The sequence below is a fragment of the Malaclemys terrapin genome, chromosome 17 (genome assembly GCF_027887155.1).
Source record: "Malaclemys terrapin pileata isolate rMalTer1 chromosome 17, rMalTer1.hap1, whole genome shotgun sequence".
Lineage (NCBI taxonomy): Eukaryota > Metazoa > Chordata > Testudines > Emydidae > Malaclemys > Malaclemys terrapin.
Genome location: NC_071521.1, coordinates 946,185 through 974,101, shown reverse-complemented (window position 1 = coordinate 974,101; position 27,917 = coordinate 946,185). Strand labels below are relative to the sequence as shown.

The following is a 27,917-nucleotide window of genomic DNA, read 5'->3' as shown; positions in this document are numbered from 1 at the left end:
AAAAGCAAGCCACGTGCCATTGTCCCATTACATCAAAGGGCATGCTCTAACATACTGGTATGTGTGTCTGTGCCACTGCCCTCGACGGTATGGCACTTTGTGATATGTATATCATTACCCTCTACTGGATAAATTTTGGGAAATCCTCACTGGGAATGGGCCCTGGTTTCAGAATCCAAGTTCAGGAGTTCTCTTCCACATGCTGTCTGTTTGCAGTTAACTGATGACTATGGCATCTGGGAATGTTTGCAGCCATGGAACATTACAACTACTGTTACTCTCAGAGTAGGGAAATATCAGCCATTCTTGCCTGCTGCTGGTTATTTTAGGTTCATTATTATGTTGACTAAGAAGTTACAGTTTGTAGGGAAAAAAAATCTTGTTGATTGTTAACTATTTTCATTGCTGATTAAGTAACTGACTGCAGTAACTAGCAACAAGTATGATTAGCAGGGCCGGCTCCAGGCACCAGCGGAGGAAGCACGTGCCTGGGGCGGCCCATGCTAATGGGCAGCACTCCATCCATTCGGAGTCGGAGCGGCCTTTTTTTTTTTTTTTAATATTACAGAATTACATCGCACAATAGATATATTACTAACAAAACAGGTGAGATGTTGGGGACTCATTTATTGGCTCTGATTGAGAAATAATTTTCAAAAATGCAGACCTGCAAATGATGTCCACAGCTAGTCTACAAAACCATGTATTCAGATTTTGCTTAGGGCGGCAAAAATGGTAGAGCCAGGGCCGGCTCCAGGCACCAGCTTCTCAAGCAGGTGCTTGGGGCGGCCGCTCCGGAGAGGGGCGGCAGGTCCAGGTATTCGGCGGAAATTCGGCGGACGGTCCCTCACTCCGCCTGGGAGTGAAGGACCTCCCGCCGAATTGCCGCCGCAGATCGTGATCGTGGCTTTTTTTTTGTTTTGTTTTGGCTGCTTGGGGCGGCCAAAACCCTGGAGCCGGCCCTGTGTAGAGCTGGCCCTGATGATTAGCCACTTTCGTCTCAAGGAATAAACATAAGACTGAACACACAGAAAGACAGCCTATCCCTAAGCTGCAAGTGCAGACAGAGAGGGCTGCTGACTTGTATGTAACCACTCAGGCTTCAATGCAAGATAACAGACCCAGCTGTGTTTGGGAAGCTCTCATACCTTCAGCTGCTGCCTTTGGAAACAGAAGAATGGTTGTACATAAAGTTGACTTAGAAAATTACAAGTCCACTGAATCGTGCAGTTCTGTGGTACATAAAAGCTGTTGTTAATCTCTCTCTCTCTCTCTCTCTCTCTTACACACACACACACGAAATAGCTCATGGACTATTCTGCATTAAAGTTTTGAACAAATCTCATTTCATTTGTGGTGAACAGGCATGAGTAATAACTTCCTCTGAAGAGGAATCTCAGACCAGTTGCTGCTACTCAGGGCCAAAGTAGTCTGTGGGTGTTTTGAAGCAGTCTGTGGATGTTTCTAAGTCAGCCTTAGCTGCTTTGTGTGCCAGTTTGAAGTGAAACTAACTGCAGTGAATTGGAGAACATTTAAATGCTAAGTCGAAGGTGAAAAGGCAGCAAATCACTAAGCCTGATACAGGCAAACTACTTTTCATTAGTCTAGGTTGGTTATTGCTTTGCTTTAGTGCTGAATAAATTCTCTATCAGGTGTCTGTGCCTGGAGTCAAAGTGTCATTTGGGGGTGATTGCAGCCTATCACAGATGCATATACTCAGTGGACACAGAAGCTGGCCTGACAATAAGGAGGCCAAAGCTGACAGTGTTCTGCTAAATTCTTCATCTCTCTAGTCAATACTAGGAGTAAAGCTTGTCTTGGCTGACTGCAGAATGCTTAGCAGCATTAAGCTATTTGAAATCTGTGCACAGTAATAAAGCCAAACAGCAGAAGATCAATCACGGCACAATACCAGGAACAGGGAGAAGAAAACCAGCAAGGCCATAACTTGAAAATGTAGAAGAAATTGAGCTTTCCCTCTAACCACCACAGTCTAAAACTAACCACTGTGGAGATATGGAGGGAATTCACCAACAAAGGACATTCACCCCCAAATGCTGAAAACATGGCAACCTGGATGCCGTCATGCCAGCTCAGTCCAGCTGCCCTGATATCTTACCTCCAGGGCTGGCCAAGACTTGATGCTCCAAAGAATGCTGAATGAATCTTTAGAAGGGATCTGGCAAAGTCGGCAATGCTGCAGGTTGGAGCCTCAGTTGGAGTCTTCAGTTGCTTCTTTTCTCCTTCCCATTTTCTAAATGTAAACGAGTCAGTTATAAAGCAAATTTCCGTGTTCAAGGAGAAATATGATTCCAATTAGGTACAGTATGAGCTGTCCTTACTAATACCAATGGAACAAATTCAGCCCTGGCATAAGGGGGCACAATTCCACTGGAGCCCATGTAGATCCCACCCGAACTGAATTGAGCCTGTGTCTAACTTTGATTATAGATACATAGGTGGTAGTGGGTTTTAGCACTATTATTCTGCCTCAGCACAAAGCTGTTCAGCGGTGCAGAATAACATCAGTGCAACTGCATGCCAGCCCTTGGAGTCCTCGCACATAATTCATAGGCTGTCCAACTTAAGCCAGCAATTTTTGCCAAACGAGTGTCTAAGAGTTTCAATTCAGAGTTCCCTGCTGGGAAAATAAGTACTTCCCCCCCCCCCTTATTTTCATTAGTTTTAAGAAATACATTTAAAGGATTTTATTCTGTAATGAGAGTATTTCCTTTAAAGAGCTGAGCAGTTGGCAGCATTATTACACAAAAGGAATATTGCAAGTGTTGGCTGTAGAGATCATGAGTATCACACTTCAAAACAATTTCCTTCAGCATTGGAAATGGCATTTCCATTTTCCAGTTAGTAAAAGTAAGCACTTTTCTTTTCTTTTCTTTTCTTTTTTTTTTTTTTGGTTTGTTTAAAATGAGTCAGAAAGAGAATCATTCCAACAGTTCAGTTCGGTGTCAGGAGTGGCCAGGTGCTACCAGGTGGGAACAGAGTAAGATTCCAATCATTGACACTAGCTTCTGGACTGTCACAGCTTGGCTGTGTGATAGAAGCGAAGAGTACAGCTGCCATGGGGTAGGAAGCCATTCCAGTGGCACATGAATAATCTTCCTTGGCCCTTTAGACCCTGGCGCAGTGATCATCATTGGTCATCAGGATAGAGGCCTTTTGCAGGTGGCTGGGGAGCATCCCCAAATGTCCCTAACACAATGGGAACTGTCAATAGCCAAATACTTTTTTTTTAAATTAAGCTCATTCTTCATAGAACAATATGAAGAGAGAAAAGATAATGAGCCACCTGCAGCCTCCACACAAGAAGTATCCAAGGGCTAATCAGTTTCTAGAGCGGAGCCAAATATTTTATCTCTGCAGAAGATCCCCAGTAAGTGAAAGATACCAGCTGAGTTGTCAACCCGTGTTAGTGGTAGCTGTGCCCACCTCCTTTCCCATTTATTTTCTTTGTATGGACAAGAGAGAAAACAAAACCAGTTACCAATAACAACAGCAACAAAACCTGCCTGGAATCTGAATCTGGCATATTAATAAAACAAGCTCTATCTTTGAAAGAATCTTGTGCAGATATTGACATTATTAGCACCTAATCTGCCAAGAACAATAAAGCATATGGGGCCAAACTCAAATAAACAAACTCCAGTGCCTCATAGCTACAGGGAAACCTCACAATTAGGCTGCTCAATGCAAGTATCTCACTAATTGATGTATTTTACAATTCTATTATTCCCATTTTAATGCTGTTTATAACAAATCCACTAGCCATGAGGCCCCTGTTTGTGCTGCAATTAAAATGCAAAGCAAACTTGGACATGCTAATAACAGATAATTAAACCCCAGCACTTGGCTCAGCATCCAATATGCTGTTGTACTTTTGCTGTGGCTGCAGATCCCAAAGTGAAGTTTCAATATTTACAGGTCTCAAGAAACACCGTGGAGAGCCAAGATGATGATGTGTTCGTTTATACTCAAGAGTTTGCTCCAAAGATCTATGTACTTAAGGGAAACTAGAATAAATAGCTAAAACAATACTAGTTATGCAATTCCCATTTGCTTTCTTTGTAAAACAGAAATTCTGATTTAATAATATAGCCCAACCATACAGCATAGCTCCTGGAGTCAGCATGAGTTTGACACACAAAATAACTGCAGGATTGGCCACAGCTACATAAAGAAAATCCAGAATGTTTTTCAGGCCATGCTCCCAGTTAATCAGAACTGGCAGTGCAAACTGATTTTACCTTTAGAATTACAAGTTCCTCTGCACAAAACTGCACAAAAATAAATAAATAAATAAACAAGCAAGCAAGCAAAAAAGTCCTACAGTCCTTAAATTAAATATTACAGAATTACATCGCACAATAGATATATTACTAACAAAACAGGTGAGATGTTGGGGACTCATTTATTGGCTCTGATTGAAAAATAATTTTCAAAAATGCAGACCTGCAAATGATGTCCACAGCTAGTCTACATAACCATGTATTCAGATTATTGTTACTCTCATTTTCCTCTCCTGCAGCCCATCCATTGGGTGCTACGCTACTTGTTACATCTTATCTTCATTTAGATTGTAACTCTTTTGGGCTAGGATTGTCTTTTACTGTATGTCTGTTCAGCACCCAAGACAGTGACTGGGCCTTGATCCTCACTGAGGCCTCTTGCGTGATATTGTAATGTGTTGTCCCCTTACTAATATTCAGTGGGGGTGTTTTGGTTGGCTAGCTCCCAGTACTAAAAAAATGGGGAGAGGCCAATGCTCCAGGTCAGCCTGATTGACAGGGCGGGCAGGCTAATCAGGGAGTCAGGAGGCGAGGTGGGTCCTGTCCTCCGTGTGAGCTCGAATTGCCTGGGTCAGACAGAGTGGGGCCGAGCTAAGGAAAGAGCAGGGGCCCAAGCTGAGCTAGGGAACAGAGCTGTGCCAGCCAGAGGGGCTAGAAAAGCAACCCAGGAAGCAGGTCAGAGCTGGGAGCAGAGTCATGGAAGCAGCCCAGGGAGCAGACCTGTGCTGGGAGCAGGGCTGCAGCCACAGAGACAGAGGGGCCAGAGAAGCAGCCCAGGGGGCTGGAGGCAGAGCAGCAGCATCAGTGCTGAGGCAGAGTGGAGCCAGAGCTGGAACAGTGAAGCAGTCTGAAGCCGGGTGCAGTGAGCAACTTGGGCCAGCCAAAGAGGGACCCTGGGCAAAGGGCCCAGCACAGAAAGACACCCCCAGCCAAGGGTCCTTGCAGGCCAGACTCGGAGGGAGATCTTAACCCGACAGGGGACTGACACTGGGAAGAAGGGTCCCAAAGCCCAGAGGTGTGTGGCCACCACCAGAGCAAGTGTCCAACCCACAGCATCCCTGCAGCACAGCAAGGGCCTAGAAGGAGCCTGGGACCTACAAGGAACAGACTGAACTGCCCTGACGTTCCAGAGACACTGTTTGTAATGTTCCCTGCCACAGAGCAGGGTGATGTGTTTTCCTTTAACCTTTCCCATTTTTCCTTATTCTTTTTTAAAATTAATTGTTAATTAAACAACTTGTATTTGCTTTAAATTATATGAAATGATCAGTGGGTCAGGGAGGTGCCCAGTGCAAAGAGAGTACCCCGGAGTGGGGACACCCTAGCCTCTGTCCTGGGTGACCACAGCAGGGTTGGGGGTCGAGCCCCCCAGGAATCCTGGGCCCAGCCATGTTGGGGTTACGAGGACTTTGCCAGACAGGAGAGTGGAAGGGGAGTCCTCGAGGTCAGGGAGGCCTCTGGGTAAAGGAAGTGGGAGCGAGGACTCAGATCCTTCTGCTTGCCCATTTCACCGGGGTAGTGCAGAAGCCAGGAAAGTTCCCCACAATAGTGGGACCATTCCCCCACTTACAAATGCAAATACCGAGTCACTAGAATGTTACTGTATAAACGTCTACAGTGTTGTTGTAGCTGTGTCGGTAACAGGATATTACAGAGACAAGGTGGATGAGGTAAGTTTATTGGACCAGCTTCTGTTGGTGAGAGAGCTTGTCTCTATTACCTCACCCAAGTTGTCTCACTGTATAAATGCTTGTTCAAAATGTTATGCAAAAGTGCAAGAGAGCAGTCTAATGCGGCATGCTGCTTCCATGTGGATCATTCCATAATACAAAGAGCAAATGCAAAATGTCCTAATCGGCAAAGTATCTGATGGATGAGAGAAGTAATCATTTCTGAAAATAAGTTTAAGATTTTTTGAAGGTAAATGTAGATATAGAAAGAGCAACTTTCAGCTGAGACAAACTCCTAGCCTACCAGAGATCGTGGAGACAAGAGGAGCCAGAAATCAAAGATGTCAGGGAGTTTCCCTGATGTATCCATCAACACAAGGGAGTCAAAGATAAAAAGAGGAGATACTTGTAGCTCTGCGCTCTTACATTCACTGCTACATAACAGCATACCCTACCACTAGATGGCTTCATTAACATTGTGCTCAGTTATTGACTCTAAATCAGGGGTGGGCAAACTTTTTGGCCTGAGGGCCACATCTAGGTATGGAAATTGTATGGCGGGCCATGAATGCTCACAAAATTAACAATTCAGAGATATTCAAATAAATTTTATTTAATAAAGATACATTTTAGTGGAAATAAACATAAAACCTTACTTACTATTATAAATAAACCACCATAACAACGTATTACAATAATTAAACCAAACGTACTCCCTTTCCACGCCCTTTCTCTGTAGCCTGGATTTGTCGGGCACTAGCTTCCAGTCATTGGAACTCATTGAAATTCACCAGCCCCCTGCTCTCAGAAATCTCCTCACACGTAAGTCCCAACAGCCCACAACTTTGAAAACTGCCACTGAGCACTCCCTGGCCAACCACTTTTTGTTTTATCCTCAACAATGGAAAATTAAAACTACTAAAACATCAGAGTCACCTAAGCCAACAAATAGCAGGCACGTGGGCTTGCACGTTCCCAGGCTTTGATGGCACATGAGGTGCATTTGGGTTGTGCAGCTGGAGTAACATGCGTGCTCTCACGCCTGTCACACGGTCCTGAAATGCAGGAGCACTGGAAAAGCAGAGCAGGGCAAGCTCCTGACCCTGCTCCCCGGCTGGAAAGCTGGAGTGAGGCAAGCCCCCGACCCTGCTCCCCGGCTGGAGAGCCGGAGCAGGGCAAGCCCCGACCTCATTCCCCAGCCGCAGTGCCAGGCGGGCGCAGCAGGGCAAGCCCCCAACCCTGCTCCCAGGCGGGAGCACCAGGCGCAGCGGGGCAAGCCCCCGACCCTGCTCCCCAGCTGGAGAGCTGGAGCGAGGCAGGCCCCCGACCCTGCTCCCTGGCTGGAGAGCTGGAGCGAGGCAAGCCCCCGACCCCGCTCCTCAGCGGGAGCACCAGGTGGGTGGAACGGAGCAAGCCCCCGACCCTGCTCCCCAGCTGGAGAGCCGGAGTGGGACAAGCCCCCGACCCCGCTGCACGGTTGGAGTGGAGCAATGGAGCTCAAAGGCCGGATTAAAAAGTCTGACAGGCTGGACGTGGCCTGTAGTTTGCCCACCCCTGCTCTAAATGCTACCGTTTTGAGGGATAGATGGCAGGTCACTTCAGAGAATGTTTTTGGAAGATGAATCAGCAACAGCATCTCAGTGTTTAGGGAGACAGCACTGGGAGCTGTTCTGAATCTAGGCTGGGCTCCAATTCAAAGCCCAAATCAAAGACTCCTTTTGAATGATGGGTCTTGGCAGTTTGAGCTTTGTTTTGGTGGGTTAAGATGTTGTTACACGTATGGATGGAATTACAGCCCTAGAATTACGGGGCCCGGTATTAATTGTATCTTTATCATTGACCTTTTTCAGGAATCATCATAGAATCATAGAATAACAGGGTTGGAAGGGACCTCAGGAGGCCATCTAGTCCAACCCCCTGCTCAAAACAGGACCAATCCCCAACTAAATCACCCCAGCCAAGGCTTTGTCAAGCCTGACCTTAAAAACCTCTAAGGAAGGAGATTCCACCACCTCCCTAGGTAACCCATTCCAGTGCTTCACCACCCTCCTAGTGAAAAAGTTTTTCCTAATATCCAACCTAAACCTCCTCCACTGCAACTTGAGACCATTACTCCTTGTTCTGTCATCTTGTACCACTGAGATCCATCCTCTTTGGAACCCCCTTTCAGGGTAGTTGAAAGCAGCTATCAAATCCCCCCTCATTCTTCTCTTCTGCAGACTAAACAATCCCAGTTCCCTCAGCCTCTCCTCATAGGTTATGTATTCCAGCCCCCTAATCATTTTTGTTGCCCTCCGCTGGACTCTCTCCAATTTTTCCACATCCTTCTTGCAGTGTGGGGCCCAAAACTGGACATAGTACTCCAGATCAGACATCACCAATGCTGAATTGAGGGGAATGATCAAGTCCCTTGATCTGCTGGCAATGCCCCCACTTATACAGCCCAAAATGCCATTAGCCTTCTTGGCAACAAGGGCACACTGTGACTCATATCCAGCTTCTTGTCCACTGTAACCCCTAGCTCCTTTTCTGCAGAACTGCTGCCTAGCCATTCAGTCCCTAGTCTGTAGCAGTGCATGGGATTCTTCCGTCCGAAGTGCAGGACTCTGCACTTGCCATTGTTGAATCTCATCAGATTTCTTTTGGCTCAATCCTCTAATTTGTCTAGGTCCCTCTGTATCCTATCCCTACCCTCCAGTGTATCTACCACTCCTCCCAGTTTAGTGTCATCTGCAAACTTGCTGAGGGTGCTGAATCTGTAGCTTGATTAATGGCTCACCAAACCAAATACTCAGCAAGGGTGCAGTGGCAAGCCAAGAAAGATGCAGAATTTCTGCCACAGTATTCTAGAGAAAAGATCCAAGACACATTTTCATAAGGATGACAGGATCCATTGCAGTAATTACTTGCAAACTATACCTAGCAATGGCACTCTGAGGCTTCACTCCAATGAGAAGGATTTAGTGGGAATAAGGAATCGTTGCTGTGCGTGCCAGTTAGTGTGCTGAGTCCTCCGCTGAACCCCACCCCAATCCTGTGGCTGGGATCCCTCTATATATGCACATCACTACAGCCAGGACTCTGGTAGGCAAGCCAAGAGGAAACCTCCTTGGCTGAGCTCATTTTAGCTGCACATGTTTCTTATGTGCATCACATGGGTGATTATTCACTTTTCACAGCCACATTTCCAGCTGTGGGAATCACACAAAGTTTCACACAGGCCAAACCAGAGGCTTCATGCAGCTGTTTGTCATTTCATCACCGACTCTATTCTTTCCCTTCTTCAGAATATTTTCCCTCCCTCTTGGTACTCTTCATCCATACCTACCCACCCCCCTGTGTTATTTGCTACAATCCTGAACTCCCAACTACTATGGAATAAACACATTTTGGCATAACCTTGATGCAACAGTCCAGATGCTGGCTTTCATGCATCACCTCCTGACATGAGCCACAATCTCCAGATGCCAACAGGACAAAAATCATTTCTCCCCTAGCAGCTGTCTTCTGAAAATGGTAAATGGTAGTGACTTTCCATTTCTCTCTGGACAGTTGTATATTAATTATAACTACAATGAACTGTTTCCTCAGTAAATAAGAATATTCCATTTTTAAAAATATCCCCACAGTGTGAGTAAAGGTTAATACTTGAGAAGGAGAAAAACATGCCGGAGAAACACATTTCATTCTGATATTTGCGTAAGTGTCTGAAGAATAGTCTAATAATGCAGCAGTGAAAATTTTTACTGGACTTTATGGGAGTGGAAGCCTGTGGATCTCCCTAAGGTCAAGACAGGAGATGAGGTCTGCTAGCCACATCAAATCACAATTACTGTAGTACTAATTACAGCCCCATTGATCCCCACAACAAAAAACAAGTTGGTCACATGGTTTGAACAAATGAGATAGATTAGATTAGATAGATAGAAGGGTATGGAGATGGATAGACAGACAGACAGACGGGGCAATCATACCACCTCCTTGAAACTGTTGAGTGGGATAGCCACCTTCCATTCAGGCTAACTGAGGAACAATTAAATGCCCCCTTGATAGGTGAAAAAATGGAAAACTGCCACCAAAGGACTAGACCACATGCAAGCCTTAGCAGTAGCTGGGCCATACAGTTCAAGGGGTTTCCTGGGAGTTTGTTAATAATGCAGGAGCAGGGAATTAATTTGATTGCAGCTGTGTGTCTGTGTGACAGAGAGAGAAGAAGCAGAAACACCAGAGAAACTGACTGATAAGGAGCAAAAAGCCAAGGAGCCACCCAGAACAAGCACTGGTAGCATGGTCTTGAGAAAAGACCCTGAGAGAGAACTCTTTGGGTAGAGTGCTGGCTGAAAAGAGGGTTGGAACTGTGAGCAAAGAAACCTTCTCCTTTTGCTTGATTCCCCCTTTGTTCAGGACTTTTGTACATTCTTTGTAAATAACCAGGATTGCATTGAAGAAATATCTGGCTCCATTATCCATTTCTCCTCCTTATGGAAACAACCTGCAAGACCCTGAATACTGGCTAATTACTCAGGCCAAAAGGGTAACAATATTTACAGAATAAAGGACTGTGGACTTTATCCAAGGTATATCTAGCTAGCAGTTTGATTGCAACTCCCTTTTCTATCAGCTTCCCAAGTCTCCTCTCTCCAGAACCCAGTATGTACAATATGCTATTGCCTCCTTTCCTGCACATATAAAGAAACTCAGGCACATCACTTCAGACACCTCCAATGGCCCCCATTCATTTCAGGATCTACTTGAGAACTACTGTCTTTGGGCTCAATCCAATGCCCATTGAAGCTTTAAACATTGTAGAATTATAATGTAGAAAAGCCAGAAGTGTCCATAAATATTTCTGTTCTATATATTTTTGTGGGGGGGAGGGGAGACAGATGATATAGTCTCATCACATGGTGACAATAACACTCTTTCTATTCTCCTAATATCTTTGGATGATGTTAAACAGAAGTTACTAAATTAGACATTTTTAAATCGAAAGGTCCAGATAACTTGCACCCAAGAGTTTCAAAAGAGCTGGCCGAGGAGCTTGCTGGATTGTTACTGTTGATTTTCAATAAATCTTGGTGCACTGGGGAAGTTCCCAAAGACTGTAAGAAAGCTGATGTTGTGCCAATCTTTTAAAAGGAAAACAGGATGATCCAGGTAATTATAGGCCTATCAGCCTAACGCTGGTCCCAGGCAAGATAATGGAGCTGCTGATACAGGACTCAGTTAATAAAGGTGTAAAAGAGGGTAATGTAATTAATGCAAATCAACATATTTTTATGGAAAATAGATCTTGTCAAGCTAATTTGAAATCTTTTTGTGATGAAATTACAAGTTTGGTTGATGAAGGTAATGTGTTGATGTAATATACTTGGACCTCTATAAAGCATTTGATTTGGTACCACATGAGATTTTGATTAAAAAACTAGAACAATATAAAATTAACATGACACACATTAAATGAATTAAAAAATGGTAAACTGATAGGTCCCAAAATGTAATTGTAAATGTGGAATCGCCATGGAGAGGGTGTGTTTCTATCTCCTCCTTTGCATCCCTCAACTTTCACAGTCCATCACAACCCAGCCCCTGTCTTGGACAGACCATCACCTCATTAAGGCAGTGGTCAGATCTTCCAGTGCCCAGGGAACAAAAAAAAGACCCATGATCCTGATTTGTTCACAAAGACTTGTACTCTGTACCAGAGTGGCCATCTCCTGAGCACCACCCTTGTGACCAGAGGAGGTTTTGTAGTATCCTGCCTCTGTTTCCCCTCTTCAAGACCCCTTAAAAATTCCACACAGTCTTTCTCGTGCCGAACAGTACTCCCTCACAATGCTGGTTTAACAACTGAAACAGTTCAAAACAATCCTCAGGGTCCCAAAATAAATTCCATCACCACAAAACAAAAGTTCATGCTCAACTCTGGTTCTTCTACCACACACAGAGCTCTTCTTCTGTCCCAGTCTATTCCTCATGAAGCTGCCACTCCAAGCCCTTTCTAGCTAGAGTTCAGCCTTCTAGCTAGAGTTCAGGTTTCCTTCTCCTGTCGGCCTCTCCGGCACCCTCTCATGTCCTAAGATCCCCTGCTAACAAGCTCTCCCTTCCTCAGGGCTCTTCAATTATGTACACACCAAAACAAGCTCACAGGTCCTTCAGTCCAGGTTTTTTTCAGTTCTTTCTCCCAAAACAGCAAACCAAAAACTGAAAACATAATATAGCCATTACCCAGCTGGACCTTAAGCTCCGTCTTCAGGGATCTCTCTGTCAAAGCTTACTGCCAGATTTCCTCTCCCGGACAATCTCAGCAGCCCTCTCTCACTCTCACTTTTAAAAATAAAACAAAACAAAACCTGCTTCCTGCTGCTCTTATAGTGGAATCACTTTATCCAACCCCGGGGTGTCTCTTTAGCAATCAGGGTTGGTAACCTAGGCTTAAGAGGCAAGGCACCCTGTTACAGACTCTAACGAATTCCAAAACCTGCTAATGGACAACAATACCCCACCTGCAAGACAAAGAGTGGAGGACTGGGGACTCACGATAAGCTAGCTTTATCTGTTGACACACTGGCCCCCAAACAGCTGCTCTCTCCCCATTGTCCACAGAGATCTCCTTGGTTTTCTGACACACTGTGATGGATGAAGATTGTAGTGCAAAAATTCAAAAGCCAATGACAGACTACAAAGGTTTATACAGACAGGTTGAAGCATAATGAATTCCTTCCAAGCCTAAGCTGAGGGTAAATTACAGTCCAAGAGAACCTTCACATGAGCCTCCACTGAAGCTTACAAGTCCATCCCCAAGGAGCTATCCAGCGTAGTAAACCACTTCTTCAATCTAGAGTGCCTACAACATGCAGCAGAACCAAACACTGTGAAAAGCTATCATCCTACTGTGCTGAAAAGACCATGTACAATAAGGAAGCCTTCTCCAGCAGCCTGAATCCATTCCATCTGCACCTACCAACAACAGCCCACTTGCATTCCCATAGTTCAGTGCATTTACTCATCAAGAAGTTCTGTACACCATAAAGGAGACTCAACCCAAAATTGGGGCACCTGCCCTATGCCCTTCCTGGCTTGTGAAAGAGAGTCCTGAACAACTGGTGCTGCTTCTGATCAAAGCAGCCAGTGCCTCATTCAAGGAAGGACTCTTCCCTTCCTCCCTCAAAACATGCATAAGCCTGACCAATACTGAAGAAACCCACCCTGGATACATTGGTGCTAGCCAACTACCACCTAGTACTGAACCTCCCATTCCCATCCCATCTCCTAGAACTGGAAGGGACCTTGAAAGGTCATCGAGTCCAGCCCCCTGCCTTCACTAGCAGGAACAAGTACTGATTTTGCCCCAGATCCCCAAGTGGCCCCCTCAAGGATTGAACTCACAACCCTGGGTTTAGAAGGCCAATGCTCAAACCACTGAGCTATCCCTCCTGAGCAAGTTCATAAAACAAGCTAGCCAAAGGCCAACTACAAGCTCATCTAATAGTCTAGACCCAGCACAATGTGTATTCAGGCTAGGACATGGAAATGGAACAACTTTAGTGGCACTGATGGATGATCGTCTCCTATGAACAGATAGAACAGACATCCATTCTCATCCTCCTGGAGCTCTGTGCAGCATTCAACACTGTCGACAATCAGATACTGCTCTCTCATCTGAGAGAGAGACGACAGGGTCCAGGGTATGTTTAAATCTTTCCTGGAAGGAAAGTAACAAAGGAAAACTGCACCTGCACCATTAGAATTGTCCCTTGAGCACTCCCAGAAGCATCAATTCCCTCTCTGGTCCTATTCATTTGCATGCAGTCTCTAAATGAACATTTACATGCAGTCACTAAATGAACAGGTCAGATGACATGGGCTCAAATGCCAGCAATATGCAGATGGCATACAGCTCTAACTATCCTTTACCACGTGTCCACATAGCACAGTGCTTGGCTGAGATTAGCTCATGGATGAAGAACAGATGGCTGGAGCTGAACCCAAGCAAGACAAATGTGAAAATGATGGGCAGAGGAAAGTATTTTGAAGAGTTTCCAGCCATGGTGCAGTCTCCTTTGGTTGCAGATTCACACCTAGAGTGAGTCAGTTCAGTCCATGATCTAGAAGTACTGGATTCCTTAGTGATACTAAGCTCTCACATAGCAGCATTCACACATAGTGCTTTCTGTCATTTGGCAGATGATGACATAGCCACGGTCATTCACACCTTCATCACCTCTTGGTTGGATTACAGCAATGCTATTAAACTCAGGCATGACGTTTTCAGTGCTTAGGAAACTGCAACTAGTTCAGAATGCTGCAGTGCATCTCCTCAGCAACACAGACTACCACGAGTGCATCAAACATGTCCTCTGCTCCCTACAGCAGCTTCACATAGAAATCAAAGCAAGTTCAAGGTCTTAGGTCTTATCTTCAAAGTGCTCCATGGCCTGGACCCAGGTTATCTAAAATATAGAATCACAGAATCATAGGACTGGAAGGGATCTTGAGAGGTCATCTGGTCCAGTCCCCTGCACTCAAGGCAGGACTAAGTATTATCTAGACCATCCATGACAAGTGTTTGTCCAACCTGCTCTTAAAAATCCCCAATGATGGAGATTCCACAACCTCCCTAGGCAATTTATTCCAGTGCTTAACCACCCTCACAGTTAGGAAGTTTTTCCTAATGTCCAACCTAAACCGCCCTTGGTGCAAGTTAAGTCCATTCCTTCTTGTCCTATCCTCAGAGGTTAAGAAGAACAATTTTTCTCCCTCCTCGTAACAACCTTTTATATACTTGAAAACTGTTATGCCCCCTCTCAGTCTTCTCTTTTCCAGACTAAACAATTTTTTCAATCTTAGCTCATAGGTCATGTTTTCTAGACCTTTAATCATTTTTGTTGCTCTTCTCTGGACTTTCTTCAATTTGTCCACATCTTTCCTGAAATGTGGCACCCAGAACTGGACACAGTACTCCAGTTGAGGCCTAATCAGCGCAGAGTAGAGTAGAAGAATTACTTCTCGTGTCTTGCTTACAATACTCCTGCTGATTAGATCCCAGAATGATGTTTGCTTTTTTTGCAACAGCATTACACTGTTGACTCATAATTAGCTTGTGATCCACTATGACCCCCAGATCCCTTTCCACAGTACTCCTTCCTAGGCAGTCATTTCCCATTTTGTATGTGTGCAACTGATTGTTCCTTCCTGAGTGGAGTATTTTGCATTTGTCCTTACTGAATTTCATCCTATTTACGTCAGACCATTTCTCCAGTTTGTCCAGATCATTTTGAATTTTAATCCTATCCTCCAAAGCACTTGCAACCCCTCGCAGCTTGGTATCGTCCACAGACTTTATAAGTGTACTCTCTATGCCATTATCTAAATCATTGATGAAGATATTGAACAGAACTGGACCCAGAACCGATCCCTGCGGGACCCCACTCATTATGCCCTTCCAGCATGACTGTGAACCACTGATTACTCTCTGGGAATGATTTTCCAACCAGTTATGCACCCACTTTATAGTAGCTCCATCTAGGTTGTATTTCCCTAGTTTGTTTTTGAAAAGGTCATGAGAGACAGTATCAAAAGCCTTACTTAAAGTCAAGATATACCACATCTACTGCTTCCCCCCATCCACAAGGCTTGTTACCCTGTCAAAGAAAGCTGTCAGGTTGGTTTTACACAATTTGTTCTTGAGAAATCCATGCTGACTGTTATTTATCACCTTATTATTTTCTAGGTGTTTGCGAATTGATTGCTTAATTATTTGCTCCATTATCTTTCTGGTTCAGAAGTTAAGCTGACAATAAACTGTAATTTCCCGGGTTGTCCTTATTTCCCTTTTTATCAACTAACGCGCCAGGATGAAGACCATACTAGACAGCTATGTTCCTTTGGCACAATGGAACTCTCATCAATAAGAGTAAAGCTCATCTGTGTGAGAAACAGAACTTCCTCCAAGGGAAATCCAAGACTGTGGAAAGAACTCCCACAGAAACTAAGGACCATCTCAAACCTCATCACCTTCTGCTCCAATTGCAAGACACATTTGTTTGACTTTGTCTTCTCTAACACATATATAGCAATATGTACATTTAAAAACCAAAACCCCTACCAAAACAAAACACTCTGTGCACATGCTTATCCCTCTGGGGAGAGGATAAGAGACCAAACAACACATGACCAATGTGTAGTCATGTTGTCTAATGCACTACAGGAAGGTCCTGAGATACTACAGCAATAAGTGCTGTATAGTAACCTATACAGAATAGAACTATCAGCATTCAAGTGACTTTTCCCTGTGTCATCATCACAAAGTCTGTGGGTTCCAACCTGAGTTAAACTGGAGTCCAGGTTTTAACCTATGTCCCTAGCAAGGCAAGCTAGCCCAGGATTAAAGCCTCTCCAATACGAAGTAGGAGATTTTTCTAGGTACATCTGCACAGCAAAAAAAAAAACAAAACCCTGGCAGCGAGTCTCAGTGCACAGGTCAACCAACTCAGGCTTGTGGGGCTCATGCTATAGGGTGTGAGACCCAGTGAGGTGGAGGTTCTCAGAGCCTAGCCTCCACACCAAGCCCAAACATCTACATGGCTATTTTGCGCCCACAGCCTGAGCCCCATGAGCCAAGAGTCAGTTGATTGAGTCTCTGAGACACGCTGCCACATTTCTTTGTTTGGATTTTTTTTGTACCCTATGAGTGGATGGTGATGGGGTGGGAGAGGAAGGTTGGCTTAAACTCAGGCAAGAGCTTCGTTACCCATGCAGTGAAGACATACCCTAAGTCTCCCCACTGCTGTTCTGAGAGACTTCTCCTCTGCAGATCTCTGGGAGCAGACTCTGTATCTCTCTGCCTCATTACATTACCAGTACCGTCTGAGCTTTGCCTAGTCACTCTGCTCTCCTACGCCGGTATTCATTATGGAAGTTTGTAAAACATTTGGGGATACTATATGTATGAAAGATGCTATGCAAAGTGCCATATAGTACATGTGATTTTATCATTCCCTAGGTCTTCTACAAATTAACATCAGCAATTTCTGCTTGCAACTGAGGGAAAAAAGCTGTTTGCCATTTTCCATCTTGAGTAAATGAACCTTATATAAAAATAATTCCTTGCTGGTGGTTTAAGCTGAGAACAAAGTGGTAAATGATTTAGTTCACTTCAGAAACACATATTAAAAGACCTTCCAATAAACTACTCCTCTTTTCTTTGATTCAGAGAATAGTGCCAATTAATGCTGCATCAGTGGCCAATATTCCAAGAACCTGGAACACAACAGAACAGCTGGTTTGTTACCTGCCTTGCAAAACTATAAGACATATTCTCCTGAGATAATCAGCCCCATTAGTTCAGTTGGAAAGAATTTTTGGTCAAGTGAACAGTGCAGCAGGTAACAAAGGCGACTTTCAGAAAAGATTACAAGAGAAGACAGGAAACCCTTTGATTAAAAAGCTGTTTGAAATGTTATCAATACCTTTATCACCTGTCGAAGGTCAAGAAAACCATTTCTAATCACTCAGGCCTTGCTTTCTCAAAGGGAATTCTCTACCCAACATACAAAGTGAACCTGTTGAACAAATCAGGTCTGTAAGAAGTACATGTAACAATGCTTCTTGAGCCCCTAGCCCCAAACTGCCCACCTGTTTTTAAAATGAACACAGATATTCCATGTGACTGCCAAGTTGTCAGCAGTGAGCAACTCAGGCGAGGTAGTCTTCTGCTGTGTGATGTGAAAAACTAATTTAAAAAAGCAGAACAGGAATAATATAAGCCTTATTAACCATTTCAGGTATCATCTGGATGGACAAAACGTAAAGAATTAAAGGCTTTTAATGCTTCTTTACATTTACTTTCTGCTTTTAGAAATACCACAAATCCCATGTAAATTGGGTGAGGATTGGAACATCCCAACAGACCTTTTGTTAGACAAATCTAACAATAATAAAACATGAAAAGCAGTGATAGGATTGCAGTGTGTCAGCTTTGTGCCTCTGTTGGTTTGCATAGCTGGAGACATATATGTTTAGCTGATTAAAAATATCCAATTTTCTGAGGAACATAGCCCTAACTCAAAGACTGATTTTTACATAATTTCTATGACATTAAAATAAGGCAAGGTTAATTGTGACAGTCGAAGATTTCAGACCAATCTCTTGTTTATTCCTACATTACAGATTTAACATACACCCCAGCATGGAACTGTATGACAAAATCACATCAACAGAAATTAAGAGTGAGCATCAGAACTGTATTGAGAAAGGTACAGATTCTGTACTTCCTCTATGACTATGTCAGGAACTTTCTCAACATGCAGAGATTTTGGCCACATGGAATTACCCTGATTCACAGCACCTGAGAAGATGGTATTTTATAAACTAAATCTATAAGGCCAACTCACAGCCAAACCAGGGCTGCTCGCTCAGGTGCTGTGACAACTCAGCCCTCAGGCATGCAGCAGCAACCTATCACCGAGCAGAGCCTGGGTCAGATGACCCCCAGGCTCATGTATTTCCACAACCCCAGCAGAGGTGCAGATCAGTCTGAGGAACAGTTCTATCCAATTAGGAACCTTCTGCTGCCTTGCAGTATACCAGCCTTGCCCCAGTATTGTCCTTGCCCTACACTAGCCTCGCTCCAGCCTCCTCACTGACCAGCTCCTGCCTGGCCTCTGCCTCCTGATCCTCCCACCCCAAACCCTTGGACTCTGACTGACTGGTTTCAAACTGTGTCACTTATTTGGACACTGGCTCTGGTATTGACTTGGCTTGGCTTGGCTTTGGACTCTGTCTTGCCTACACTGGGACTCTGGCTATTGTTCTGATTCTGGTTTGGCTACAGACTCTCATCTAGGTTTTGACTCTGTCCTGTCCCCAATCTCGATTCCAGGACCATCCTTGGCCCAGGTTTCACCTTACGACTAGCGGTGACCCCTCATACTCCAACCATTAGGCCTGATTATCAGAGGCAGTGCCTGATAAAATCAACTTAAAGAAAATTGGCCAGAAAAACTGGAAACAACAATGAAAGATCTGCATGTCACACATACTGATTCCCCACCTGGAAACATGCTGCTAGAAATAACACAAATGTCATTAATCCTATACTGGCCGACAAAGTAGAATATGGGTGTTTTGGGGCAATATTTTATAGATAATGGAAGAAGTTGGAAATTATTGAAAGTACCCCTGAAAATGGAGCTTTTTAACAGGGTGTGATCCTGGCAGACCAGGTGCCAGCTCATGCCAACATCCCCATGTCTCAACTGAACACTTACAAATACATAGCTGGAACCTGTTTGACTCAGCTGTGTGTTCAGTATTGTTAATACAGTATTAGAATTAGAAGAATGTGTTGAGTGTTTAGACTTTATTGAATGCTTGTGAGTTGCTGGCTGCATTAATCTCACTTATAACATCTGTATGCCATATTGTAAAGTAATATTGGAGCAGTTGTATTGTGAATCCCTGTGACTATGGAAGGTCACGGCTACCCTAGAGTTTACAGCAATGCAGCTGCACCGCTGAAAGCTCTCTAATGTAGCCGCCATAAGCTGATGGAAGGAGCTCTCCCGTTGACTTAACTACTCCAGCCCTCACAAGCATCAGACACTATGTCAGCAGGAGAAGCTTTCCCACCGACATAGTACTGTCTACACCAGTGCTTAGGTTGGTGTAACTCATGTCACTCGGGGGTGATTTATTCACTTCTCTGAGTGACACAAGTGACACCGACATAAACTGTAGTGTAGACACAACGTCTCTCTCCTGTCTGCTGATTTAGGCTAATTAGTGAGAATTAATTCTGTTCGGTCTCCAACAGAAAGTGGTATACCCTGCCAAAGGAAAGGTCCCTCGATACCAGACAGACTGTTGTGGGACTTTGCAACTGCAATTTCTCTACATACTATCAACAAGAGGACAAAAGACTTTTATTGTCATTCTATGCTCCTCGCTGTGAAGATGAGTCTTGTAAATGGACTCCCCCAATCAACTGAGAGCACATGGAAGCAGGGGGTTAAAACCCCTACCAAGAAAAAACTGGTTCTCTCTCTTCTGCTTTAATTCTGAGGGGGGACAAGGTGTTTCTAGGCATACGGGAGGTATCCCCAGCTGTTTAGCCTGGGTTAGCCTTAAAGGACATACAGAGCTTGCTGATTATAGAAGCTTCTATTACCTTTTGAACATTGTAACTCATTTGTGCATCTATGTTTACTGGCTTTAACCTTTAAATAACTCTTTGGATTCCTTTTTCTATTTAATAAATCTTTAGAAAGTTTATTATAGGATTGGTTACAAATATTGTCTTTGGGTGAGATCTAAAGTGCAATTGACTGGTCCTTTAGGAGTAGGCGTAACCTGAATATTGCAGTGAATCTTGGTGTAAGAGACCATCTATTGTACTTGTGTACCACTTAGCAGGTAAGCTCTCTGGACCAAAGATCACACTACAGGACCAAATAGCTCACTGTAAAAAATGTACTCCTTATTTCCAGGCTGAATTTGTCTACCACTTAGAGTTGGCATAACATGTAGCTTGTTTGATCACAAAGTTTCTTATAAAATCTGGTGATGGACTAGGAATTGAAAACCCACTCAATGCATCGTCATTTTTGTCACAAGATAACAATGGAGTTAAAGCAATGCATATTATTGAACCATACCTTCGGGGTAGAAGAAAGAATGGTGTTCTACCATAACCCACAACTGTAGCAAATTAATTATTCTTTCTTGACCACCCCATCTGCTAACCATACCCAACTGCATTACAACATGCTTCTCTTCATGTGTAGTTTATTTCATGCATGGTATATTTTAATCTGAGAATCATCAAAACAATTATTTCAGTTTTGTTCAGACTTCATTTCAAATATGTAACCTCAGGGTTGTGACAATCCAGAAAAGCGCTAGTGGTATAGTAAGCAAAATTTCTCTTAGAACTTATGTGCAGTGTTAAGCCATGGTGCACTGGCAACCTAAACTCTAGAAGTAACTAATATGGTTTTAAATACCTGACTACTTTTTAAATTGACTGCTTGTAACATACCGGTGGAGCTGAACAAATAGCTTGGCTCAAGCACTAAATATCAGATATTAAAACTTGGAAGTGAGCTATTCTAGAGGTGGGAGTCTGAAATATGGAGACTGTAATAGAAATAGAGGGCCCGGTATAAAAGGCCTAATGCCTGAAGTAAAGTCAGGCCCTGCTGCTATGAAGCAAAGTTAGCAAGAGTCAGGCTATGAGCAAAAATCCGGCTCTGTTACAAACATGACTACTTGCAATTTCACAGAACCTGGCAGAAACAGGGCTGTCTTGCAAAAACACAAGTACTTCTAAGCATTAAGTATTCACGTAAACACATTCCAGAAGGTTAGTTCCAGAACACCCCAATACCAAGTATGGTATAAGCACACTCCCCCAAGATAATATAGGACACATTGACCCCTCCTAAAGATAAGGTCAGGATGACAGGGTAATGGATAGAGACATTTTGATTGAAACAACAGGTATAAGGTAAAGGGTGGCAACTAATCACATCAGAAGGTCAGTATGTAACTTGTTTGTATCAGTGTATAAAAGAGAGGTCACACAGGAGGTGTCTGTCCAAGCAAGGGGGCAACAGAAAGTCTCACTGTTCATTTTGCTGAGTTCATTGTAATGAGCATACATGTGTTAGTGTACCTGTAGCACATATAGGATGCTAGACCCGTGCTTCGTTGACAATAAACCTGGTCGAGTGCATTTAACACTGAACTGAGTCTGTGGTCTTCTTGGGCAGTCTGATCGAGGTCTGCTGAGTCAGCTATCTGTGCAGAGCTGGTACAGCACACAGAGAGAACACACACACACAGCAAACAACCGACAACAGAGAGAAACTTACTAAAAGACCTCACTGAGTTTCTCATGTGTGTAACTTTCCACTGACTTATCTGAGTAGTTCTGTTCTAAAATAATGTGTGCATAAATTAAGAGGCATAACTATTATTAACAGGAATTTGTTGATTACCAACAGTGTGTTCAGCATAACACAACATGAAGTAAAACATGGTCCCTGTCCAAAGGGGCATACCATCTATAATACACTAATAATACAGCAGATGATTAGGAACTGGAAGGTCCAATCTGACAGTAGTGTGGTTAACTTCTTACTTTTAATGATATTTCATATTTAACTGATGGATTAGCATTGGACTGTTCTGTGGAAAAGCAGCGTGTGACTTTTCTGTTCTTCACACAAGATTTATCAATACCTACAAATATGGCATTGGGTCATTTCTTTTCCCACCATACTTAACTAATGGGATGTAAGATTATGCTAAATGCAAATGATGCAACTTAGTTGTTACTCATGCTTATATAATGAATTTATTGACAAAACGGATAAAAACAGAAACCATGAAAAAATGTATAGGAAAAATTCCAGAGGACTCCCATAAGACTGGAAAAATAGAATTGTTCAGGATTAACACAAAATACTATTATAAACACAAAGTACATTCTTTCTTGATTCACAATCCTTACGTAACTTTTAAAAACCAGGAGTATTTGTGGCACCTTAGAGACTAACAAATTTATTAGAGCATAAGCTTTCGTGGACTACAGCCCACTTCTTCGGATGCATACAGAGTGGAATAAATATTGAGGAGATATATATACACACATACAGAGAGCATAACTCTGAAACCTTTTAAAAAACAGTGAGACATATCAGAGCTGAACAAATGTTAGCATTGTACTGGCAAAAACATCGCTCCTCCAGTGGTGCAAAGGGCCCCAAAGCTGGCTTAACCATCTAGCTGAAGATTTCCTTGGTATGGAGAAATCCGTGGGTGGTGTAGCGTTGGCATAGGCTGCTCTGTGATACCCCCCTCCTCAGGTGTAGGGGGCATGTCAGATACATGGTGGGTAAAGGGAGTGTAGATGAAACAGTCTCCAGCCAATGTATTTAGCTCCTTGGGACCACGGCCCCTCAGGTAAGATGCATCAGTGCAAGTTACTTTTTGCACTGGCACAACACATTCTTGCACCAATGCAGCTGCATTCATGTAGCTACACTGGTGCAAAACTCTCCAGTGCAGACAGCCCTTGTACTTAAGAGGAAGGATGTCTTTGTTAAATATTCAACTGAAGTACAAAAAGAACTTACAACACACATTACCTGAGACCCACCTCCCCAAGACTTTCTCCAGCAAAAAGCAGGCCATTTTTTGTACATCAGAAGCAAAAAATAAAAAGGGATGAAAAACATTTGGCCAGACTGTTCAGTGCGATCTGCACCAGACATAGCATGAGATAGAGCAGCCTAGGTTAAACCGTTTTAATGTACGGTACCACATACCAGTTATCTACCTATCTAATGTTCTTAGACGGCCCCATCACCTATCTGAGCTGAGTACCTCGCAATCTTGGATGTATTTATCCTCAGAACACTCCTGTGAGGTAGAGAATTACTCATATACCCATTTTATAGATGGAAACTGAGGCACAGAGAAGCTAAGTGACTTGCCCAAGGTCACAGAGAAAGTTTGTGGCATAGCAGAAATGTGAACCCATGTCTCTCAAGTCCTAAAATAATGGTCTAACTACTGGACAATCCAGCTTCTCACTAGGGAATGGCAAAGCAGAGTTCTGCCTCACAGCAGTGGAAATCTCAACTAATTCCAGTCAGCCTGGCACAAAGGGATAGGATTCTAATAGAGTATGTCCTTCCATTAAAAACAAACAAAACAAAAAAACACTGTAGAACAACTTTAGCATGGTTAGAAGTTGATGAGTGAAAATGTTTTTATGTGTTTTAATTTTTACAGTCATTAAAAGTGAAAACAACTGGGAAAAGTTTTTGCAGCAAAATTTGACTTAAGTTGCAGAAAATGAAACAATATCATATAGGGAACTGTGATTTGGAGCACCTTGAAAAGGTAACCAAATTCACTTGAATTGTATTCTATATTGTCTATGATGATCCCACAGGGTAATGGGATATCAAATACAGCCAGTCACAAAAGTGACACTGTGGAGATTAATGTCAACTTTTATCTGTCACTTTGACGAGTTTTCTTGTGTGAACATGAAATTTTAAAGGCACAGCGTCAAAACAAAATGAAAAAGCCGTAATGCTCTCAATCTACTGTTCTCAGAGGGATAGAGCAAAGGAGCAGAATATAGAAAAATCAATTTAATGATCAAAACACAAATATGTGCCATTCCCTGTCATTTTGCCTGTTTGCTTTTATCTGCATGATGTGTTTTTGTCCCTAAATCAAGACACAATCTGGCATTTAAAAGTAAAAAACTCAAGGCAGTGCTAATATTCTTAAAGAAATTATACTGAATCCACCTCTTGCTGGATTTAAAAATGTAACTAATGCTGCAGTCAACCTTATCATATGAACAAAGAAGTGCAAGCATGTCCAACAACTCCATAGTGCTCCTTATGCACTTCTGGACCACGGTCAGGATTGACTTTCTTCTTTTGAAAATCCTCCATGGGCTTGTTCCAGGATCTCTGCAATCCCTTTCCTGCTCTGTTACTGGGGAAATTCTGCAAAACTGTATGTGTGCATAATCAATGAGCCGTGCATATTTTATTTTTTTGCACAGAAAAAAGCTTCTACCAAAATATTGCTGCTGTTCTGCCTTTTGCCCACCAAAGGATGCTGTGGCACAAGAACAGCAGCAGCTCCCAGCAGACAATAACTTCTGCAGTTTGTCCACCAGAGGGTGATGTGGTGATCGAACACAGCAGCCACTCCTAGGCAGCTAGGGAAGAGAAAGAGCCTGTCTTCTTCACAGAGCCTGTCAGGCCAGGTCAGGACACAGGAGCTACGGGGAGACAGACAGCGTGGGGTTCTGGGAGGGTCAGACAGGGGTTCATAAGGGTTAGTGGGGGAGGACAGATTGGGGCAGCAGCTGAATGGGAGTGGAGGCACAGAGCCACAGGGGGGAGGGAAGTGCAGGGCCACATGGTGATGGGGGAGGGGGTGCAGAGCTACCTAGGGACAGAGAGTGACTGAGTGGGGGCACAGAGACACATGGGGATGAAGGGAGGAGGTACAGAGACACATAGGGATAGGGGAGTGGCTGGGTGGGGGCACAGAAACAGATGGGGGATGGTGGAAGGGGTACAGAGCCAATAGGGACAGGGGTGGCTGAGTGGGACACAAAGGCATATGGGGACAGGGGAAGGAGGTGCAGAGCCACATGGGGATGGGGAGTGGATATCTGAGTTGGGGTGGAGGGACATATGTGGACAGGGGGTGAAAGGACACATTGTAGTGCAGGAACACATAGGGACAGGGGCAGATGTGCTTGACTGAATGGGAGAGGCTAGGGGTCAGCCAAGGTCAGCACGGGGGAAGCTCCCTAAAATATCTTCCCATCCCCAAAAAAACCTGTTCCATACTTTTCCCACCAATATCCAACAACAATGATTAGGGGGCTGGAGCACATGACTTATGAGGAGAGGCTGAGGGAACTGGGATTGTTTAGTCTGCAGAAGAGAAGAATGAGGGGGGATTTGATAGCTGCTTTCAGCTACCTGAAAGGGGGTTCCAAAGAGGATGGATCTAGACTGTTCTCAGTGGTACCAGATGACAGAACAAGGAGTAATGGTCTCAAGTTGCAGTTGGGGAAGTTTAGGTTGAATATTAGGAAAAACTTTTTCACTAGGAGGGTGGTGAAGCACTGGAATGGGTTACCTAGGGAGGTGATAGAATCTCCTTCCTTAGAGGTTTTTAAGGTCAGGCTTGACAAAGCCCTGTCTGGGATGATTTAATTGGGAATTGGTCCTGCTTTGAGCAGGGGTTGGACTAGGTGACCTCCTGAGGTCCCTTCCAACCCTGATATTCTATGATTCTATGAACACTCCAAGTTCACACAAAGGCTCCTTCCGTGCAATTTACTTCCTTCTCCCTCAGCTCCTCCATTACCCCTGACTGCCCCAAGCCTTTGCACTGCTTCTGAGGGGTGCAGAAAATACTGTTCTGTATTGTAGTTTAAATGAATTATTACTCAGAGTGCTGTATTAATATGCTTAGTAAGGAATCTGTTTGTCAAAAAACACTTCCTAAATCTTTTTTGTTGTCTGTATTGCTGTCTCGTATTTTGAAATAAATGACCAAAAATAACAAACTGGTGTGATTATATTGTGTTATTCGGACAAATAAAATATGCAGAATTTTAAAATATTGTGTGCAGAATTTTTAATTTTTTGGTGCAGAATTCCCCCAGGAGTACTCTGTGTATGACTCTAGCACAGGTCTCTTCTATTGCTACTGGATGTGCAAGAAACTTTTCCTCTGCTGTAGCTGCTGTATGAAATGACTTCCCTGTGCACCTCTGCTTATTTTCATATATCATCTGAAAACATTTCTCATGCCATCTCTTCATTCCTCTTTCCTTACACTACTGCTTATTATTTTCTCTGTATTTAACTCTGTAAATTATTCTGAGGATATAATTTCCATAGAAGAAGCTGTACTAAATAATTCTATATTGTATTAAATAATTCCTTTCCCTTTTGCCCATTGTACTTGTATTATAAAACACCTGTTAATTTCTGAAGAATACTGATTCACACCGCATGTAAATGTAAAATACTACACAGACACACGATGCTCCAAGTTAGGTGCACACACAATACTTGTTGATGTTGGTGTGATTCCTGCCCAAAACACTCACCCAGACCCAGTGGAACTGGCTGCCCTCTTCACTCTTTGCGTCTTGTGGTATGTTTTACTTTCTCAATTTATGTCAAAGCAACTCTCTTTAGCATGGGTGAAAGTAAAATTGAACTCTTACAGGTAAGGGGCAGGGCCTCTGGCGGAAGGGGCGTGTCTGGGGGATCAGCATCCCCCAGCCAGCCCATCCGCACTGCCCGGGGCTCCAGCAGCGATTTAACGGGCGCCTTTTAAATCATCGGCCCTGAGGCAGCTGCTCCTTTTGCCTCCCCCCCGCCGTCGGCGGCCTGGGGGGAGGGAGAGGCGCAAAAGGGGCAACGACATTAAAGTGCTATACGGGCCAGTACCGGCAGCCACTTTTTACCGGTAGGCCTTACTTTCACCCCTGCTATTTAATGTCATGATTTGTGACACGGAGTGGGATTTTCCAAAAAGCCTGAGGGACTCGAGAGCACAAGTCCCATGTATTTCAGTCACAATGAAATCTCCTACCACAGCAGTGATAGCACCACTACCCCAGCTGCCCTTTTTGGACTTCTGCTTGGCCTTCTGAGGGCAGCCTTGTTGCCCATGCCACTAACCTAGAGTTCATAGGACTCCGATTTCAAGAATGTAAGGGATGTGTATGTCTCCATTGTAGAGTGAGAGTGAGGCACATGATGCACATACCTGGCATACATTTTGTCCATCGGTAATGTTTCTGCAGATTGTAACTCGTGTTTCAAAGAAGGGTTTAAAGAGCTGGTTGAAGAAGCATTTGGGAAGAATATAGCAGTTTATGGCCAGTTCTGATTTGGGTACACATTAAAAGATTAAACATGAAAAAATCAGAATGTGCTGATTTACTTCCAAATAAAACTACTGGAAAATGTTTATCGTTACTATTAATTCCTATTTTATATAATAGAAGGGGATAATAATAGCAATCTGAGCACAAAAGAAACCTTAGCAAACAACTGTAAGCAGTCAATGTCCCACATAGGCAAGAAACCTAGAAGCACACAGACATAGCCTATGAAACATGGATGTCTGTGTTAAGAAAACTGGCTGAAGCGGTTAGATTTGCAGAATACAACACAGTAAGTTTCATGGGGCTGGAGCACTACATCTGACCTTTGAAGTTAACTTAAAAATGCTTTATTCATGGAATAATGATATAGAGAGAAATCGTTTGATAAGCACCTCCAAATGATGACGTTAAATAATTATATATTGTCATATGATGAGACAAAGGTCTTGGTTGAATTATTATTTGAGTTTATCCTGTGAA

At 43.6% G+C, this 27,917-nt stretch overlaps 1 long non-coding RNA gene across 2 annotated transcripts in view; it reads right to left on the bottom strand.

Annotated features, from left to right (window-relative positions):
• LOC128825075 (uncharacterized) overlaps positions 1-27,917 on the bottom strand; it is a 72,574-nt gene that overhangs the window by 33,257 nt on the left and 11,400 nt on the right. For both annotated transcript variants that reach the window (XR_008442590.1, XR_008442589.1), the window contains exon 2: positions 2,120-2,254. This is a non-coding gene — a long non-coding RNA (uncharacterized LOC128825075). The remainder of the gene's footprint in view (positions 1-2,119; positions 2,255-27,917) is intronic.